Consider the following 22,820-nt stretch of genomic DNA (forward strand, 5'->3'; position numbering starts at 1 on the left):
TGGAAAACCAAATTTCCATCTTGGGGGAATAAAATTGAATTGAATTACAGTAAAATTAAATTTATCTTAGACCAATTTAAAGTCATCACTTATTTAACATTCACAACTTTAGGATGTGTGACAAAGGTCCGTATAATTGGGGACAACGTCATAAACATACACTGAGAACGTGCTAACAACAGGACTCCGATTCCAACCCAGTCACCCAGAGGCGGTTGTAGAATTAACCAATTCGCCACTAAGCTGCCCTGCAACAAACAACAATAAAAAAGACTTCTAGGGGCTATGAACCTTACCTCCGCCAACTCACTTGAGCACTTTCCTTAAAGAAAATGAGGGATGTACCCGAAATACAGTTTTACATTTCAATTCAAAAGTAAAGAATACTTTGGAGGTTCCTGATTCTGAGCTATCTTTCTGTCCGTTTTGCATACATTTAGTGGCGCCCCCCTTCGCGCCACAGTCTGAACTGTCGATTGCGCGGGCGTGCCACGTCCTGACCACGTGACGTACAGAAAACCACTTTGTTATAGCGCGGGCTGCACGTCACATGCGGCTGCGCAATGCTTATCGTCGCGTCTTTGATGACGTATTGGGAAGGCGGTTCAGCTTTGCCACGTCTCTCTATGGCAGCGGCAGGTTAGAAGTGATGAAGGAAATAGGAACAACTTTAGATTTTCGGTTTTAAGTTACTCGGATACGGTAAAGTAGGCCCATTGCACGCCTCGTGAGAGTACAGACGGGTGGTTTTTGGTGGATTTTGTGCATCACTGTGCATGATAAATTAGAAGCGGCCACTTGCATGTACCTTCTTGGAGGTTCGGTCGTAGAGCTGGGATAGCTGATGTATGAACCTCAACTCCACTTACGGCTAATTAATGTGTAAGTATAACTGTTTTTTCTGTGGAATTTATTTATTTATTAATCTGTGTAAAATGTTAGATCAGCACATGTTCTTGAGTAGTGTAGCATTTAAACTATTAACATGTTTTTTGGTTCCTTTTTGTTTTTCCTCACAAACGTTTTATTTTACTACATATGTTGACAATAAATGCCTACTTACTGTAAAAAGCCCCGCTGCATTAAAACCTAATTAAAGTTTTCAGTTGTTTCGTGTACCCCGTTGTGATTTTTTACATTAATGGCTGCAATCGCCGAAAGTTTCACTCATTTAAAAAAATCAGTTAAATGCACAGAACTGGCTCTTCGATTGCAGATATTTAACATCGCGTTTATGAAACTTCTCATTAATCAGTCATTGAGACGGAAAGTAACACTTCCTACATGGCGGGGGTGGGACCAAATAGACAATGCTACATTTTAGTTCCATGTGTTACAATATTTGAGACTTTGTTTTCTTATAGTCTTGTGCCACTATGTATTTCGCACCGATTATCGTTATTTTACTTGTGAAAACGGTAATCTAGAGGTGTTTACTTTTGACTATTCTCGCGATCCGTGTTGTCGTTTTGAAGGCTTTTCTTTTTGCGAGATTGTGATAGACTCTTGCATAGTTGATAGATTTTTTTCGCAGTTTTGTTCACGTTGTTTTTTTTTTGTTTTTTTTTGCATAGTTGTGTAATTATTTTGTAAATTTCTGTTTACGTTGTCTTTTTTGATTTTTGCGCAACTTTGTTCAGTGTATCTTTTTATTCTTTCCTGAATTTTGCTGCACGTCATCATCGAACATAACTTAAAGCGCACGGAAATTTTGCAGTTTGAGGACTTTAAAACAAAGGCGCTTATTGGGTTTGGCAACGCCTTAACATAACGCGTTTCGTTTTCACTATTATTTTAATCATTAGAACAGCTTTCAGATCGTTTTCATGCAGCATAAATGTGGTACCTCCTTGCGTTTTTCATCCATTTGTTCCCTTTCTATTATGCTTCATAGTCACCATCGTAGGTTTTTGCTAGTTTAGGACTATCTTAACCAAGTTTACAGTCCTATGTTCTTTTACACAAGAAATTAAAAATGATTGGGGAAATCCAGAGTGTCTGATATCTGCTGGTATGGTTTTATACACCATGATAATTGACAATGGCATTGAACGCTTATTGCTAGGAGAAGGAGGAATGACTTCTCTACAGCAAGCTCAGTGTGATAGACTGGTGATGATGTCATGAGCAGGTATTAACCTAACGTGCTGTTTCTGAAAGTCGCCTTTCTTTGAGCAGCCAAACCGCAGGAGCTCGCTGACTTTGCATAAACTTTTTTTTTCTTCGTGAACTTGTCAGTTCTATCATGCGATTATATTTGCACAGGCAATAGTATTTGTATTAATTTTTGATTATTGATATAAAAATGAGGAAGTGTATCAGACTTTAATAACATAGTCAAATGATTCAACATAATTTTTGCTTCATGAGATGTGTGATCTCATCTTTTTTTTTTTTTTTTCTGAAATCTCTTGCCACAGTACTTGCCTAAGTTTGATGCCCTGCCAAAATGCACCAACTGCGTACAATATGCTATTATGCATTTCAATTATGACAGACTAAATTTCTTTTTGGTAACTCTAAACTGAACTGTACACATTTGTATTGTGACAGTTGTCATTTTATTGCACACAATTGGATTTGTATAGTATGACTGAATCTTATGTAATGCATAATACTATGTCTTTAAGCACCATGTATAGTGAAATGTTCTACAGATAAACTTTACCTTTTTTGTTTGAGCTGATTTTAAGTAACTATGGGCCATTAGGATTAACATTCACCTCAGGTAAATTGATGGAAGCAGTTATTAAGGAAAAGGTCTAACATTATATGGCATTAGCAGGCATATTAGTGAACAGCTTGGCTTTAGATGGGAGAAGTTGATTTTCACTAATAAGCTAGAATTTTGTAAAGAAACAATAACAGTATAAAAGAGTGCTGCATAAATTAATTGTCTTTATTTTCAAAAGGCTGTTGGTATGGTACCACAGGAGAGGATAGTCATTAAACATATAGATGTTCAGAAGTACTGTGTGTAGTTGTTTTTTCCCCTATTATAAAACAAGGACATGGCAGCTCTAGAAAAAGTATAGAAAACTAATAATGAGCTGCTCTGTATGTATATTCCTAAGTAAGCTGTATTTAGGTAGTGTTTGAAAACATTGGCTAGATATTCAGCTTGAAACACAAAGAAATTCTCTCAAGTGATATGACGTGGACAGTGTTAACAGAAGCTCTTTATTGCAGATATGCTCAGTTAGTGGGCTACCAAAAACATCACACTTAATTTGTGAAACCAAATCAGCAAATGCTAGATTTCTATTTTTATTTTTTTTAACAAACTAATATTTATTATTATAATATCCAACTAAAATTTGACTAAGTCAGTGAAAGTATGTACAATGCGTATTTGAATGGTATTGGAAAGAATTAGCTGTTGTAGTAATTACTGCAATAGCCAAGTCTGACCACTTATGTATGGCAGCTTGAAAATAAGTCAAGTATCAGTTTTATAAGAATTCAGAAATTTTGTTAAGTTCAGTTAATAAAGGTAGTAATAAATTTAGAACAAGCCTTAAAAAAGGAGGGAGTGATTTGGAAAGTAAAGCATCAAGCGTTTGTAACATTTGAATTAATTTGACTTGTCCATTAAATAATACTCTTCAAAACTATTATTAATCAGCTATTACTCTCTCCATATTCTGATTCAAACATAATGGTCATAACAGAAAATATTAGAAACCTGTCCAGACTTTTTGTCAAAGACCAAAGAACTCAAAAGTTTTGACTTCACATCTGTCTTTTGCAAAAATCATTTTAGATGAGTTTGCATGATGTGGGAACATTTGAAAAGAAAACGCATTGCAGTAATGGTGCAATGGGCATTTTCATCTTTCTTCTGCCCACTCAAAATTCTTAATTGATAGTGCAGAATGTGTCTCATCAGCAATATGCCAAAATCTTTTGTAAAGTATTTTGTTGATGATATTGACAGTTGGTACTTGATGCCATGCTATATAGAAAAAATAGTCTTGAAATTAATAACAATGTTCAGTTTTCTTGCAGTCTTTTCTATTATCTAGTAGATAAAATCAAACAGTATACTCTGGGCAACTTTTGTCAGTGCTTAGGAGTGGGTTCCGTTTTTTAAACCTTGATGTCAACAGAAGACTTCAGTGTTAAAGTTGACCATAAGCATGGGAAAGGTCCTATATAAGTAAAATGTATTATTATTTGTCAAGTTAGTAACAAGACTGGTTGCTGTGCACCTTTTTTGGGAAAATTTTTTTTTAGAGAATACTTGTACTATTGTTATATATTACGGCCTTTGGACAAGGAATAAAACTTAAGTTTTGAGTGAAACTTTTTCACAAATGTTGAATTTTTTTTAAACCATCAGATTATTATAAACAACAATTGTCCAGCTAATCAAAATAGTTGCAGCCCTTTTATGTAAAACTGTTGAGTAATCACATGCAATATTTTTGGGGAGTCTTTTCTGCAATGATCATTAAGTAGCTGCTTTTTTTTTTTTAAACAATTACTAGTATTATGTTATTGTACAACATTTTTCTTCTTTAAAATGTTAATATGTAGCTTATCATGAAAAATATTTAATGTTGTTCCTATCTCACTCCTTTCATCCCCGTGACAAATTCATTCAATCATCTCAGCACTGACATTCGTAATTTTTTGCAGAATGTTATCACCTCTTAAAAAAAAAAAACTATCCGACATTGAAAGTAGCACAAGGAGTACATTCAGATTTTGAGATTTTAGATTTTTTTTTATTATTACATTTAATAATATTGTGTCAAGATCTAAGATGACAAATTGTCACACCACAGTAAATTTGCTTTTATTTAACCCTCTGTCATTCAAACATATGGGGGGGGCGACCCAAAAATTCACAATTGATCGATAGCACAGTAGTAAATTATGGGATAGAGACTCTATATAAGTAAAATGTATTATTGCTGTTTTATAATTAGATAGTAGGATGTAGTTATTAATTATGCCTACAGTTTTATTAATCAGTTTGCCAAGTAGCATTGTGGTCATTTGATCGAGTGCGAACATCTGACATTTATTCTACAATTGGGTGAGAAAGCATCAGGGGAAAGTCTGGAGTTCTGGCACAAACAAAACTGCATTTTCACCATGATAGCACAGTTGCACACACCTGTGTACCATGATAGCTCGCATACACTGCACTGTCAGTCAAAAAGATGTATTTTTTTTTTTATACCAAGAACAATATGGTCCTTGCTTTGCACCTCTCATATTTGCTAGATCTTGCTACCAATGACTTCGTTATTTCCAAAATTAACAAACTGAGATGGAAGGGAAGATGACTTGCTTCCATTGAAGAAATCCAGAAAAAAATTTGTATTTGGCTTAGACACAGTAAGAAAAGAGGAGTACAGGAAATGTTCTTGCTTCTTCCATTCCTGGAAACAATATTTATACAATTGGTTGTATGTATACATACTTAAAGGTAGAATACTCCTGCAGCAGGTATATGCTCCAAAAGCATTATGCTTAGTGGACATTTGCATTTAGCTAAGTGTCCTTGGACAACCCTGTACATTGTTCCAAAATAACAGGGAACATGGTTTAACCTTCATCCATTAATATGCAAAGTATGTTGATGCCTCAGGAATGTGTATCAGTAGTTGTAAATTCAACATGTCCTTGGACAATAATGTTATTTTCACAAGTGACTCAGCTCTGGGCATTAAGTTGCACATTTGGTCAGAAAAGTCACCTTTTTTATTTAAACGCAGCCAGAGTTAGAACAAAGCATTGTTTGGCAAATATGACACTTAACTAGTTCACATCAACAGTTGAGAATATGTACATGGCAGGTAAGACAGAGAAATTATAGGTGCCATGTGGTGCAAGATTGATGAGAACTTAAGAGGACTGTGTCTCAGTCTTGCTTGCACCATCTTCTGCAGCTGAGTGAAGGAGAGTGATAAGACTGGCACTGGCACAACTTACTTATTCTTGCACGGAAAGGAGTGTGTCTTTCTTTTTCTCATCTTGTCATGAATGAGACTGAATAAACATTCAGCAAGCATGCCTCTCGCTCTCTCTATTGCCTGTGAGTGTGAGAGAGGGAAAGTGCAGTGGGGCTTGCATCTACTTGCTCAGCTTCTTCCAGAGTGAGTAAAACATAATACAAACATTGAATGTTTCTTACACTGGTGTGGATGAGCGGAAGCAAGAATGTGAGACACTCATGCTGCAATGACTGAGGCAGGCTGATAATGCACGAGCCCTGTCCTTCCTAATATAAGACAAAAAGTACATAACCCTTTGCCATATCAAATATATTTTTTTACTCTTATCCTTTTTTTAATTTAATTTTTATGATCAGCCAAAAGTTTGCTTTATGTTGAATTTGTGTAATTTAAGGTACTACTGTATATGTATTTTGCATTCTTTGTTTTTAGAATAGGGTAGTCATGTAATTAGAAACTACAAAAATATTGTTACATGGAATCTTTTTTTTATTAAGTGTGTTGAATGAAAACAATTACCAAATGCTTAATGTTTTAATTGTTTAATCCCAAGCAAGACATTCAACATCATTCTCAAACATTATTTCAATTTAGAGCAATGGGGTGTTGTTGGTCCACAACTGTGCAGAAGGCACGTTTCAACCCTGGAAATGGCATCAGTCCATGACAGGGCCCACAGATGTCTGCATCCACACTTGCACTCTGTCGAGATTGGACCATCCAGTTAACCTGCAGGTTTATGGTGATGTGGGTGGAAAATCTAGGGAGTTTAATGTTCACTCTATAGATCACTGTATTTCCAAAAATCTACTGCATTTTTGATAAAAAATGGTAATGTAGTTTCCATTGCACTCGAGGGTGGTATGGCATTCATTCTGATATTTTGTTAAAGTTTTCTTTTTCATTGATAATTGGTCATGTTTTTGTGTCTTCTTATTTCCAATTTGAGTATTAGGGTAGTTGGATGTATACTACTGGTCAACAATTTTGCAACCCCTCAGTTTTTCTCAAATTTAATCCATTGAAATGCAGTTAATGACCTTAAATGGAGAAAAAGTAAGCAGGGAACTGCTAGATGTTTACATTTAAAGTTTAGGTCAACAAAAACTGAAGAAAAGGAAGTTTCAGAATATTACAAACTAGGTGCATGTCGTCTTTGGGACAAAAAAAAAAAAAAACGACCCGAAAACTCCCTAGCAGTTTTACTATATTCATGAGCTAGGAGAGACATCAGCCAACTCTTAAGAATTACCCTGGTAGAGGATGTGGACCCACCTGTGCTTGCTGCCCCACTGGCTTTCGTAAGAAGACCCTGGTGATGCCATATCTTAGCTGTATCACTGGCATACAAGTCCTATTAATCTTTGTTTTGAGAACATTCCTCCAGATAGACAATATTTTTAGTGAAAACTTCAAGCCTTGCCCTCTTGCTGAGCTTTTTCACTTGTATGTTGTTGTGTCATGGCGATTGCTTCGTTTTGATGTTGTCTCTTCATCTGTGTCATTAACACGACATTGTTGTTGCGTGGCAGCGTTTGCTGTAAGCACAGAAAAATTTTAAGTGCATGCATGTCCCATCTAGTGTCTGTGGTTTTGCATGAGCAGAGCAAACTGCGCCATATACACATACAGGTCTTTTCGTTTATGTGTAGTATGTCTAATCGGCCTTCTTCAGGGAACAACTAATAGGGTACAACCTACAAATATTCCACAGGCAATTAACGTAAATCAAACCTTGAAAGTTGAAGCAAACAGTTTGCACAGGTGTCCCAACTTCTGCTGATTACTTAAAAACACAATCTGTCTTTAAGCAGAGTTGAAAGAGATTGTTTGTGCACCATAGTAAGTTGTAAATTCCAATGATAATGACAAGAAAACAGCAATTAAATTAAACGAGACAGTGCATTATTACCCTTAGAAGTATAGGCCTTTCATTTTTGTAAATTGCCAAAAAACAAAAATCAACGTGTCTGTGATTATGGTGTCCTACACAATCCAAAGGCAATTGGAAACTGGAAGAAACTTCAGTAGGAAGTGATCTGGCAGACCCCAAGTCATAACCCAATCGGAAGACAAGTTTCTGACAGTCACCAGCTTGTGAGAATGTTGTCTCGCAGCACAGCAGCTTCAAGCACAGCTTAACAGTGGTCGAAAAAAGCAAGTCTCAGTTTCTGTTGTGAAGAGAAGATATTGTGTTGCAGGTTTCACAGCGAGAGTGGCCGTAAGAAAGTCATTCCTTAAAGGACAAAATAGGACCTTGAAATACTGGAAGTGGACTACTGCAGACTGGAAGAAAGTCTTATGGACCGATGAATCAAAATTTGAAATCTACGGTTCATCACGCAGGGTATTTGTATGCCATCGAGTTAGTGAAAGGATGGTTCCTCATGTATGTGAGAGGACGTGTGATGGTCTGGGGTTCTTTTGCTAGAAGCAGAGTTGGTGATTTGCAGAGTGGCTGGCATTCTGAATCAAAAGGGTTACCTTTTGTAGTTTTTGGATGTTATAAAATTTGAATAAAATTTTGTTCACTTAATGATTCCTTGACTTATTTTTATATTTGACATTGTTCTATGCCAGTGTAATATTGTCCAAGTAGTACTTCGGAGGGTGTAGTAACCGAGTCTGTTCATTGCATTTCAACTGTTTAAATTTGAACAAAAACTAGAAAACATTTTTAAAACTTTTGACCAGTAGTGTATTCTCATGAATGGCTTCAACAATTTTATTGAAAGTTTAACTGTGTGAAAAAGTTTGTAAACCCTTTCCTGAATTTCTGTGCTAATTGATAATAAATGAAGATCAAACCATATTAAGTCACAATAATAGATGAGCACAACCTTCTTAAACAAATAACACCCAAGCAGTTATGTTTTCCTTGTCAATAGTGATCATATTATTTAAACATTTGGATTTCAGGCTGGAAGAAGTATGTAACTGATTAGAACCTGTTTAGCAACAATAATGCCCAAGGAAACGTTCCCTGTATCTGATGAGAGTTGCATTTTAGGTTATTCCTCCTGATATAACTGCTCAACTTCATTGATATTTCTGGAATTCTTTGTATGAACCGCTCCATTCAGGTCATGCCACAGCATATCAATTGGCTTGTGGTCTGCACTCTGACTTAGTCATTCCAGAATACAAATTTCCTTCTTTTCAAACTTACTCCTTTGTTTCAGGTCGTTGTCTTGTTGCATCACCAAACATCTGCTGAGCTTTAGCTGATGAACCACCCTAATATTATCCTGTAAAATTTCTAAAAACAGATATGAGTAACAGACTATCCAAGTCCTGAGGCAATTCTTCTAAAGCACATTGTCCCAGAAAGACTGGAACATTCAGATGTGTAGCATATTTCTTTTGAAAGGTAGTGGTTTAAGTCTTTCCATAATCACTTTCTTGTTCAGGGTTTTCTCATATGGTGAACATATGAACAAAGACTTTGACCAGTTCAGGAGATTTCTCCAGCCTTTTGCTGTTAGTATAGGTGTCCCCAGCCCCCCACCCCATACCAACCACCTACCTTTAGCTTCATCATGGGGTGTTGGGCACTTTCTGGGATTTTTGAAGGACAGTAATTGCTAGGGAGAATATCAACAATTCTGAATTTTCTCCATTTGTAGACAGTTTTTCTTACTTTACTGTGAACTGATGAACATCCAGGCCTTCAGAAATGGTTTAGTGTTTTTTTCCGAAGGAATGCATCTCTACAATTGTTCTTCTAAGCTCTTATGGTATTTCTTTTGGTTGGGGCATGTTAAGAGAAAAAAATTCAACACCTAGAAGAAAATCCAGTTTGGAATTATATAGTACAATATGGTACAGAAAGAGGACTGATGATATTGTGGTCAAACATCAATAGGTGGTGCTCACCTATTGTCATTGTCCACCTTCAGTGCAATAAACATAATTTGAGCCAGACTGTGTAGTCGGCTTTCAAGAATCATGGTTTTCTTTCTATTACAGTGGAACCTCGAGATACGAGCACCTCTGTATACGAGAAATTCAAAATACGAGGAAAGTATGAGCGAAAAATTCAGCTCTAAATACGAGCATTGGTTCGCGTAACGAGCCACGAGCCAGGCTGTGGGTATAGCTCGCGGCTTAGCAAGGGGGCGTGGTAGCAGTTGCGAGCCGCGATCTGCTGTGTCTGCGTTTCTCACTTAAGTGCACAGGTGGGAAACTGCCCACATCCATGATTGTTCCTGTGGCTGATGGGCTGCAGCTGCCATGTCCTCCCCGCATATATAGAGAAGCGCGAGCAGGTTAAGGGGGAGAAAAAGTAAAAGAGAGAGAGAGAGAAAAGGCAGGCAGGCAGGCAGGCAAGTGCAGGCTCGCGTGTAGCTGAACAGGCGAGCCAAACAGCTGAAGCAGGACGGTGTAGAGAAGGTCAGCTGCATTAAGAGTGTCTCGCCTGTTTTAGAGCCCGCATGGGAGAAATAGGTGAGACGCTAACAGAGAAGAAGCACCGGGGATTGTCATCTGTTTTTAAAGACTGCTTCTTGTTGACGTTTTAACCTCGTGTTAAAGGATTGTTATTCTTGTGTATTTTAAACCTCCACTTCACAACTGTTTTAAGGATTATTTATTTAAAGATTTATTGAATGCTCTACTGCACTTGGACACCTGTTTTGATTCTTTTAATAATCAGTTATATTATTTACCAGTGTTATTTATTAAAGGTAGACTACAGTATATATAATTTATCAGTGTTATTTATTAGGAAAATTGATTTTTATGTTAATATATTTGGGGTGCAGAACGGATTAACTGGATTTCCATTATTTTCAATGGGGAAGTTTGTTCTAGATACGAGAAATTCGCTATACAAGCTCAGTTCTGGAACGAATTAAACTCGTATCTAGAGGTTCCACTGTATATTGCAACTTTCATGGGTTGTGTCCACAGTGTTCTGGTGGTGATAGTGATGGGAAGAGGAAGCTAACCATAGCCATAGACACTCCAGATATGCCATACATCATAATATGCATAAAGACTGCTGCAGCGGCCACTGTCACACCAGAAGTGTCCGCTTGGACCATATGCTGTCTTTGCCTTGAAGCAGGAATGACATTCATTTGCTGTTAACACCACACATACCTACAGTGGTGCCTCGAATGGGTTTATTGAATGTAGTAATGAGGGCCTTTTTTGTCTTTACTGGTAAAAGAAAATTCCACCTTGGGGTGAGTGATGGTTGTGTATGTTGCCAACAGGAGCCTGATGAATGTCTACATCCATTACATATGTGTGCAATACACAGGGCTATTGTGTTTGTGGAGGGGATGTTAACTGGAACTACGTACATCGAATGGCCAAAAGTATATGGACACACCTTAGAATTGTCAAGTTCAGGAGATTCAACCCCACCCATTTTAACAGTTGAAAAAAACCAAGCACATGCCATGCAATCTCAGTTGACAAACATTGGCAGTAGAATCAGTCATACTGAAGAGCTCAGTAACTTTAAATCTGGCATTGTCATAAGATGCCTCCTTGGCACATGTCAGGTAGATCTTTTTGTCAACTGTAAGTGCTTTTATTGTGAAGTAGAAACATCTAGGAGTAGCAACAAGTCAGCCATAAATTGGTAAGCCACATAGACTCACAGAGTGGGGCCTATGAGTCCTGAAAGCACATTGGGAGTAAAATTTGTCAGTCCTCTATTGCATTACTCACAACAGAGTTCTTAACTCTCTCTGGAAGAAACATCAGAACAAGAACTGTGTATTGGAAAAATTCATGAAATGGGCTTCAGTGACTGGGGAGCTGCACACAAGTCTAAGATTATACACAACACCAAATGTTGCCTAGATTGGTGGAGAGCATGCCACCATTGGACTCTGGAGCAGTGGAAACACGTTGATGAATCATGCTTGGCTATCAAGCAGTCTGATGGACCAATCTGGATTTGTCAGATACCAGCTGATTTGAGGAAAGTGGCTAAATGATGAAACTGCCAGGGAATTGTCTAAAATGAATATACAGAAATACCATTTGTTGGGTGGTATGGGTTTCCTCCGGGTACTCCAGTTTCCTCCCACAGTCCAAAGACATGCAGGTTAGGTGCATTGGCGATTCTAAATTGTCCCTAGTGTGTGCTTTGTGTGTGCGCGCCCTGCGGTGGGCTGGCGCCCTGCCCAGGGTTTGTTTCCTGCCTTGTGCCCTGTGTTGGCTGGGATTGGCTCCGGCAGACCCCCGTAACCCTGTAGTTATTATATAGCTGGTTGGAAAATGGATGGAATGTTATATACTGTATATAGTAACAAATCCTTTATTTTATTTGGTTTAATTTGATACCTAGAGTTTCTTATTTTGAGTTGTTTTTACTTATTGCTTATTTCTTTCAAATATTTTTGAATAAAATTCTATCCAGTCATTTTCTAAGATGTTTTTACAAGGAGCTGGTGCCAATTGTTTTTGATATATGATGTCCTAGGATGCCTTTTTCTTCTGAGTCATAGTGGCAAACAGAGACTCCTGAATCAAAATAACATGCCGTGTTTTCATTAAGGAAAAGAAGGGTGCCTAGGTAATTTTATCATGAAACTTTTAAGTTGTAGGTGCCGTTCCATTATTTTTCAGCTAAGTATCCCTTAAAATTAATTAAAAAAAAAAAAATCTTACACCTATCTCTAGGTTAAGTTTGTTGAGTTTTCTTTAGTACTAGGATGTTGTACCGTGTTAGCCATTATGAATGTAGAGAAAAGCCAAGCAAAATGACACCTTTTATTGGCTAACTAAAAAGATTACAATATGCAAGCTTTCGAGGCAACTCAGGCCCCTTCTTCAGGCAAGATGTAATACAGAAACTGGAGTTCCCTATGTTTATATACACACTCTAGGACAAGAAACAACATTGGTAAATATTTAAATGAGAAATTTTAAATGTAAAAAATTAATAGATTCATTCAGGCTAGGGTTAATTTAACAAGAGAGAAAAGAACAATGTATTGTCAAGATCTCTGGATAAGATAACTGTCCAACAAACTTTTGAAGTTTGTAATGAGTTTTTTCAAAACAATGTGGGTCTGTAGACAGGTTGTCTGTCATTCTGAGAGATGTAAACAATCCTCATATCTGGCCATAAAACTCTTGTCTTTATTCAATCCATGTTGTAAAGTATTAAATTTTAGCATGAGTTTAACTTCCCATTCTTTTCTCTCTTGCTCTGTTTTGAAGTTGCCCATAAGCACTGTGACTTTAAAGTCCTTCTCACAGTGTCCATGGCTGTTGAAGTGGGCCGCCACAGGAACATCTGTGTTGCCATGTTTAATGTGGAACCTGTGTAAATTCATTCTCTGGCGGAGTGTTTGTCCAGTTTCTCCCACATAGAGTGCAGTGTCAGGACATTTCATGCAGAAAATTAGGTAGACTACATTAGATGATCTGCAGGAAAATGATCCCTTTATGTGATGTTCAAGTCGGCAGTGTGGTATAACTATACGGTCTGTATCATAGATGTGGGCACATGTTTTGTTTTTTCTTCAAAGTGAAAACATTTTTGTCTAATACAAAATTCTCATACATATAGTATATGTATGTAGATTAATGAAATGCTAACAACCAAGTGTACATTGTTAATTTTGTTTTAAAATGTTTTTATTTTTAGCGTTGATTATTTAAAGTGAAAGATACTTGGCTGGCATTGGGTTAGTATGACTAAAGTAATGTTGTTGAGGAATGATTGCATTTCACTGCTAGAATAGTGGTAGTTTTTTGTCAAAGCAGTAAAATTAATTTTCATTTCTTGAACTATAGCAATGCTTTATTTACTTTATTGTAGTATTTTAGTTGTTTGCTGGCGTTATGTACACACATTTTTCTTAGATTAAATATGCTTCTATTGACTTTTTATTATTTAAAAAGAATTATTATGTACTTATGCTTACCTGTAGGCTTCACCTAATGATTTCCCTGATGTCAAACAATGGAATCCGCCATTCAGATTTTGTTTCACATCTGGTGGCATGTGGAAAGTACTGGGTACATTTATGATGGTATGTTCCCTTATGCATCAAAGCAAATACATTTGGCTGGACTGGAGAAGCTTTTTAATCAAGAACAAGTTCAATCCAGTCCTACAGGCTCTTATTACCTTTTTCACTCACTTAAATGATCATGATTGGAATCCAGCGCAGACTTTAATAATTTAGCAGGTAAAGAAATTGAAGTTTATTTAGAATTTATTGGTTTCTGCATTTGTAAAAAAAAAAAAATGTGGTTGAAAGGCATGAAAATAGTTGTGTGACTATTTTTAATTGTTTTACTTTGGCTTTCATTTCTGTCTTGACTCATAGGTCTGTTAGTCATTGTGCATCTCATACATTCTTTGTGCTCTGTCTATGCAGCTGTCAGTTTTGATTCAGGTAATACAAAGAAGACATAATACCTACCAAGTGGCTCATTTAATCTTATTTCATATAATTTATTAAACATTTGCTGCTGGATCATATCTAAGCAACATAGAGTTAGTATGTTATACAAGACTAAAGGGTTGTTTCTTATGTGTTTCAGAGTTATTTTGTTTTCAGTCTTGTTAACACTTGTAAACTCTAATTTTCATGTACAGGTCTCTTTTAAGGAGAAGTGCCAATAAAATCAATATTCCTGGTTAAAACAATCAAAATGGAATTAACAAATCCCTAACTGATAACAGTTTATGTCATCACTATTTCTGCCTTACAAGAGTCTTAATTTTTTTCACTTACCATGAAGCAAGTGCTTTGGTGAAAAGTTCACACTCAGTAAATCCATTTTGAAATCTGTACAACCTGTACTGATTTTAGATAGTTTTATTGTTCATTTCTTAAATTTTCCTTTGGAGAAAACAATAACCATTGACAAGAAAGGAAATCAATTTCTAATTGCAGTCATCTGGAATCATTTACTTATTTAACTTGTTACTGTAGTGCTGCATACTGTCCAGTGCAAAGTGTTCTAGCATGTTGCTGGATGGTAACAGTTGAGCACATGTTTATTAACATTAAAAAAAAACAAAAAAAAAACATCCTGGATTCTAGGATACCTGACACAAGTTGATATCATACTAATTGTCTTTTGCATTACTGGGTTGTTTTCAGTCTTTGGCATATGTGCTAAATTAAATGGGGAATTCTGTAGTAAAAAATTAAGTGCAGTGTTGGTGAATTAACTCCTGTAATAAATATCAGACAACATGGTTTCAATAGCTATTTCCATGTAACTATCAAACTGTCTGATTTGGCATCTTCAGTAATAATAATAATAAAATACATTATATATAAAGGGGCCTTTCAAGACACTCATGTCACAAAAAATAAATAGCTAAGTAAATAAAAACGAAGTTGAGAGGTTCCGGCTAGATATAGTCGGACTCACCTCGACGCACAGCTTGGACTCTGAACCAATCTCCTTGAGAGGGGCTGGACTCTCTACCACTCTGGAGTTGCCCCCGGTGAGAGGCGCCGAGCAGGTGTGGGTATACTTATTGCCCCCCAACTTGGAGCCTGTACATTGGGGTTTACCCCGGTGGACGAGAGGGTAGCCTCCTTCGCCTTCGGGTGGGGGGGATGGGTCCTAACTGTTGTTTGTGCGTATGCACCGAACAGCAGTTCGGAGTACCCACCCTTTTTGGAGTCCCTGGAGGGGGTGCTAGAGGGCATACCTTCTGGGGACTCCTCGTTCTGCTGGGAGACTTCAATGCTCACGTGGGCAATGACAGTGAGACCTGGAAGGGCGTGATTGGGAGGAATGGCCCCCCTGATCTGAACCCGAGCGGTGTTTTTGTTATTGGACTTCTGTGCTCGTCACGGATTGTCCATAACGAACACCATGTTCAAGCATAGGGGTGTTCATATGTGCACTTGGCACCAGGACACCCTAGGCCTCAGTTCGATGATCGACTTTGTGGTTGTGTCGTCGGACTTGCGGCCACATGTCTTGGACACTCGGGTGAAGAGAGGGGCGGAGCTGTCAACTGATCACCACCTGGTGGTGAGTTGGCTTCGATGGTGGGGGAGGATGCCGGTCAGGCGTGGTAGGCCCAAACGTGTTGTGAGGGTCTGCTGGGAACGTCTGGCAGAGCCCCCTGTCAGAAGTAGCTTCAACTCCCACCTCCGGCAGAACTTCGACCACATCCCGAGGGAGGTGGGGGACATTGAGTCCGAATAGGCCATGTTCCGTGCCTCTATTGTTGAGGCAGCTGACCGGAGCTGTGGCTGAAAGGTGGTCGGTGCCTGTCGTGGCGGCAATCCCTGAACCCGCTGGTGGACACCGGCGGGTGAAGGATGCCGTCAAGCTGAAGAAGGAGTCCTACAGGACCCTTTTGTCCTGTGGGACCCCGGAGGCAGCTGATAGGTACCGACAGGCCAAGCGGAATGCGGCTTTGGTGGTTGCTGAGGCAAAAACTCGGGCGTGGGAGAGTTTGGGGAGGCCATGGAGAATGACTTTCGGACGGCTTCGAGGAGATTCTGGTCCACCATCCGGCGTCTCAGGAAGGGGAAGCAGTGAAGTGTCAACACTGTATATGGTGGGGATGGTGCGCTGCTGACCTCGACTCGGGACGTTGTGGGTCGGTGGGGGGAATACTTCGAAGACCTCCTCAATCCCATTAACATGCCTTCCAATGAGGAAGCAGAGCCTGGGGACTCAGAGGTGGGGCTCCCCCATCTCTGGGACTGAGGTCACCGAGGTGGTCAAAAAACTCCTTGGTGGCAGGGCCCCGGGGTGTGGATGAGATACGCCCGGAGTTCCTCAAGGCTCTGGATGTTGTAGGACTGTCTTGGCTGACACGCCTCTGCAACATCGCATGGACATCAGGGACAGTGCCTCTGGATTGGCAGACCGGGGTGGTGGTCCCCCTCTTTAAGAAGGGGGATCGGAGGGTGTGTTCCAACTACAGAGGGATCACACTCCTCAGCCTCCCTGGAAAAGTCTATTCAGGGGTCCTGGAGAGGAGGGTCCGTCGGATAGTCGAGCCTCGGATTCAGGAGGAACAGTATGGTTTTCGTCCTGGTCGCGGAACAGTGGACCAGCTCTATACCCTTAGCAGGGTCCTGGAGGGTGCATGGGAGTTTGCCCAACCAGTCTACATGTGTTTTGTGGACTTAGAAAAGGCATTCGACCGTGTCCCTCGGGGAATCCTGTGGGGGGTACTCCGAGAGTATGGGGTACCGGCCCCCCTGATAAGGGCTGTTCAGTCCCTGTACGATCGGTGCCAGAGCTTGGTCCGCATTGCCGGCAGTAAGTCGAACCCATTTCCAGTGAGAGTTGGACTCCGCCAGGGCTGCCCTTTGTCACCGATTCTGTCCATAACTTTTATGGACAGAATTTCTAGGCGCAGCCAGGGTGTTGAGGGGGTCCGGTTTGGTGGGCTCAGGATTGGGTCACTGCTTTTTGCAGATGATGTTGTCCTGTTTGCTTCATCAGGCCGTGATCTTCAGCTCTCTCTGGATCGGTTCACAGCCAAGTGTGAAGCGGCTGGGATGAGAATCAGCACCTCCAAATCCGAGACCATGGTCCTCAGCCGGAAAAGGGTGGAGTGCCCTCTCAGGGTTGGTAGCGAGATCCTGCCCCAAGTGGAGGAGTTCAAGTATCTCGGGGTCTTGTTCACGAGTGAGGGAAGAATGGAGCGTGAGATCGACAGGCGGATCGGTGCGGCATCCGCAGTAATGCGGACATTGCATCGGTCTGTCGTGGTGAAAAAGGAGCTGAGCCGCAAGGCGAAGCTCTCAATTTACCAGTCGATCTATGTTCCTACCCTCACCTATGGTCATGAGCTATGGGTAGTGACCGAAAGAACGAGATCGCGAATACAAGCGGCTGAAATGAGTTTCCTCCGCAGGGTGTCTGGGCTTTCCCTTAAAGATAGGGTGAGAAGCTCAGTCATCCGGGAGGGGCTCAGAGTAGAGCCGCTGCTCCTCCGCATCGAGAGGAGTCAGATGAGGTGGCTCGGGCATCTGATCAGGATGCCTCCTGGACGCCTCCCTGGTGAGGTGTTCCGGGCATGTCCAACCGGGAGGAGGCCCCGGGGAAGACCCAGGACACGCTGGAGGGACTATGTCTCTCGACTGGCCTGGGAACGCCTTGGGATTCTCCCGGAAGAGCTAGAAGAAGTGGCCGGGGAGAGGGAAGTCTGGGCATCTCTGCTCAAGCTGCTGCCCCCGCGACCCGACCTCTGATAAGCGGGAGACAATGGATGGATGGATGGATAAAAACGGCAAACACAGTGATGCCTATGTTTATCATTTTGATTTAATCGAAGTCCTGAACTTCCCAGTATATGTACTCCAAGAGAGCATGCCAGCTTAAAGAAAAGTTTTAACAGTGGTTTCAAATTGTATTATACAGGGTGAGCCAAAATGAAGTACCACATTTCTCAAGGTCATTGCACGAGGTAGAGGCAGCCAAGTGGGCAGGGGTGGGGGTCCTTTGATAGGTGATCCCTTGTAGTTGTGAGTCTGCAACATGCCTTAGTCCTGTGCACACCGTACTTTTTCTGTCAAAGCGTTTTTACAAAAACAACAAATCCATCATCACTACACAATTCACATTCCAAACGCACTTCAGCACTCCTCCTAATGGTGATGTCCCACATCGGTAAACAATTCTTTAGTGAGTGGCTCAATTTAGACAGACCGGTACAACATTGAACAGAAAATATCCAGGCCATCCTAGGACTTTTTGAACGCCTGAAAACATCCAAGCTGTAAGGGCATCAATTTTGTAGTCTCCTAGACATTCAGCGCACAAACATGCATCTGCCTTAGGCATTTCCAACACCTCTTTGAGGAGGATTTTGCATGAGGTCCTTTATTTCCATCCATTCAAAATGATGGTAGTGCAGGAACTCACTGAGAGAGACTAGAAGAGCCATAGATAGTTGTGCTCAAGCATTCTGCAAATCATTCGAGATGCTATTGTCATGCAGTAACGAGGCACAGTTTCATTTGAATGGTTGCATAAATAAGCAAAACCTTTGCTGTTGGACTGAAACCTACCCTCGTGAAATTCATCAGAGACTCCTGCACAGTGAGCATGTTACAGTTTGGTGTGCTGTTGCAGAATTTGGTAGTATTGTAGTATCTTACTTTTTTGAGAAGGGGGGAAGCAACAGTCACTGTCACTTCAGAGCGTTACATTGAATTGGTAGAGTACTTTTTGCGGATGTGGATGTGGAGAATGCCTGGTTTCAAAAGGATGGAGCAACAGCTCATATGGCACAGAGATCCATGTAAGTTTTGCAGGAGATGTTTCCGGGACAGCTGACACCAACCTCAAAACCTTGAAGCTCTCAAGGACGCTATTCCCCTTGAAATGGCCAAACAAGTCATGCGAGCGTTTAGAAATCTTCTCAAAGAGTGTATTGCTAATGATGGACACCACCTTGAAGACATCATTTTTAAAACAGTGGGGGGAAAAAGCATTTTGTATACCCTTTCTTTTGTCTTCATGAAATTTATTTTATCTTGTAGAGTTTTTATAGAATACTGGGGGCTCCACCCCCTGCTTGCTTCGCTCGCCAACCCCCAGGTTTGGTCCTGTGGAAATACAATTTAGTGTTTTATTTTTTTTTTCATGGGAATTGTTACATATGCATTATGTTCACTTTTGATAATGCAATGTATAACTGGCCGTGAGTGAATATAATTTCAATAAAAATAAGACTTTTCTGATAAAACAATCTACTTAAGAAATTGGGAATATTAAGAGCCGATGTAGCAGGTGGCATTGTTCTCAAGAAGCTGCAGATTTCTGGCCATTGTGGATTGCACATCATTGTAAGAAATAAATCTGGCTGACCGATAGTTCTGGATATTGCCATTGCATCATGATATAACTGTTGCAATGCTCTTGAACTACCTTGATTTGATGATGGTAATATTACTGCTGTACCTATTTTGAATTTGTCTGAACTATTGATATTTGAATTTTGAACGTGATCAATGAGACCTTGCATATGTTCCGTTCTAAGTTTAGTTTGATTCGATTTAATAAAGAAGAGACGATTAGCTTCATCTTTTAAATACGCATTAATGATGTAATGTTGCGATAGACGTTGAGATGATAGAAGTGGGTTAAATACATGGGAATGTATCGCTAATTTAGACCTGAAATATTGTGTGGGTGTTGTATGTTTTTCTGTTTTTCATAATGTACGACTGTCCTGTTTCGCCATCTGGGAAAAGCAAAGGAAAGAGTAAAGGATCTGAATGTGTTGATGTATTTGACAGAAATGACAAATCGTGCTTTGCCTTTGGATATACACAAATTTCTACTGTCTTTGATATCTGTGTCTTTCAAAATTATTATCGCTGACAATGCATCACATGTTGGTTTGTTATAAATGCAACTGTGATCTTTCGGATTCAGATAGAAATCCAAGACAATTTCTTTGTCTGTGTTCTCTAGATAAATGTTGTAAAGTGTGATCTATGTTGCAGTGGTTCTCTGTGATCATAAATATACACCTGACCAAATTTTTTTTATTTTTTTTTTCCCAAATTAAACTTGTTGTACGAGTAATTGTTGCAGGACCACAGATTCTCATAGCGTATGGTCCATTATTGTTTAAATCAACGTTTTGTGCATTGAATGATGCTAGCGCAAAAAGATTATTGTAGACGTGTATATTTTGCCTGTCGTGTTTATGGATTTCCTGTTCACCAAACAACAAATCTTTTAATTCTCGCGGAAACGCCTCTTCATTGGGAAGTAGCAGTACTGTTCCCTGATGGCAACACGAATTTGCCAATCTACAAATCTCCGACTTAAACTTTAAAGCCTTACAATATCTACATATTTCCGACATATCACCTGTGTCCACATATTCGATCAGTGTTTGCTGTTCCGTTATTTCTCAGAGTAATAATTTCCATTCGTTAGCGTGAATGCGATCTGTACTTTTTTTTTTGACACTTTCGAATTTTAGTACTGTCATATTTTTGAACTTGCTCTGTGTGTGTGTGTGTGTGTGTGTGTGTGTGTGTGTGTGTGTGTGTGTGTGTGTGTGTGTGGTGCCAATGTTTTTTTTAATCTTTCAAATTCCACTGAAGTTCTACTGTGTCTTGTACTCTGCTCTTTCTTCTTCGGTTTTAAATGACCGTGATCTTGTTTGAAAATGGTTCTAAGTAGGGCGGGGCAACAACTGAGAGGTTACATGACGGTGATCTTGTTTGACAAGTCACCGTCTCATGGGAACATGCTTCCAGTAGATGTCAGTATGACGTGACTTGACCGTGTCACTGAAAGTGAAAGTGTCTCTGCCTCACTGATGTGTCTTCGTCTCAATTCAAGATCACGTCTTATCGCAGGATTTTCTTTTATTATAGAGAGAAACATTTATTACAATTATTTGTTCTACAGTTCTAAATATATCTGTATTAAGTGCAATTTCCTAAATAAACTTGATGTAATTTTGGAGAATCTATGTGAATAGGATTGGTGTACTCATTAACATGAATGGCTCATTCTGATCACAATTGTTTTCATACTAAGTAGCCCCCAAGGAAGTTTTTTTTTTTTTTTTTCTTTTTTTTCCTTGCTCACTGTCCCATATATTTCAAGAAACCAAAAGCTTGCTTTAATATGTACCATGACAGAAAGCTTACTATAGAGAAGCTTAGAAATGCAGATTGTTATATTTCGGCCATGGTTCCTTCCCATGGCTGGCGTTCATATTCTTGTTTTATGCATTTTTTTCACTTTTGGGTCATTGTTTTATGTTAGTTACTTTCATGTATTCTATGGTTTGTGTAGTACACCGTGATTGTTCCATATGTTTTGTGGCTAGTCCTTTAGGAGTTGGGGCCACCTGCCAGTCACTGCCAGGAACTGCCTTCTGCTCTATAAATCCAGTGGGTCTCCCTTAGTTCCAGGTGGAGCATTTCAAACGTGTCAAGGAGTTGGTGAGTGTAGTTGTGCTCAGTTTTTGTGATTAGTTGGTGATTTTTTGACTTTTTGCTCTGTTTTTTATGTCACTTTGATGTATTGGGATTTGTTTGCTTTGGATTGTCTTGTGTCTTGGACACTGTAAAAACTCTATTTGCCCCGAAGGTTGGTGGTTATCCCCCTCTATTGGGCATTTTTTGAAGTGCTTTTGGAACATTGGTATTTATATGCTTGAGGACCCCCAGACTACAACAACTGGAAAGCTGTCGAGTTATATGGGGCCTCATGTAAAATTGGTGCATACGCACAAAAATTTTGTGTATGCCCATTTCCATGCTCACATCATGATGTATACAAACTAAACTTGGCGTAAAGCCATGCACATTATCATGCCAGCTCAAACCATTGAGTACACAAGTTTTCGGCTTGATTTCCAGCTCAAACCATTGAGTACACAAGTTTTCGGCTTGATTTTGCAAACTGATGGCACCCAGCATCAAAGCAGTGCTAGTTCCTGTGTGGTTTCCCTTTATTTTTTAGGTTCACATCCCTGACGTGGCTTTATTAAAAACACTGAAATTAACCACATAATGTTTTTTAGTTTAAGGCATTTGATTATAATCAACCTGTAACCATATAATAGTGCATGGAATGGCCAAACTATTACAAATAACAAAGCTGCTTTAGCGTTGTTACTCTCAGTGTACCACTCAGAACATTTTAACCCATTGTATCTGAGTGTGGAATCACAGGTGTACAGCAGCTGATCGGAAAGCTGTAGGGCAGATTGTCTCAAGAGCGAAAAGAATTATCGGGATATAGCATCTACTCTGGAGAACATTTATAGGCACACACTGCCTCAGCCACGTACACAGTCTATTTGAACTTCTTCAATTCAGCAAACGCTTCAGAACCTTTCCTGCAGGGACCTCACGGTTCAGCAACAGTTTCATCACAAGAGCTCTAAATGCACTCAAT

The 22,820-nt window shown here is 39.6% G+C and overlaps 1 protein-coding gene across 1 annotated transcript in view; it reads left to right on the forward strand.

Annotated features, from left to right (window-relative positions):
- Positions 1–585: 585 nt before the first annotated feature.
- tmem39a (transmembrane protein 39A) overlaps positions 586–22,820 on the forward strand; it is a 94,360-nt gene continuing 72,125 nt past the window's right edge. The window contains exon 1 of the mRNA XM_028800100.2: positions 586–882. The gene's annotated coding sequence lies outside the window, so the exon portion shown is untranslated. The remainder of the gene's footprint in view (positions 883–22,820) is intronic.

This window comes from Erpetoichthys calabaricus, chromosome 4 (assembly GCF_900747795.2).
Source record: "Erpetoichthys calabaricus chromosome 4, fErpCal1.3, whole genome shotgun sequence".
NCBI lineage: Eukaryota > Metazoa > Chordata > Cladistia > Polypteriformes > Polypteridae > Erpetoichthys > Erpetoichthys calabaricus.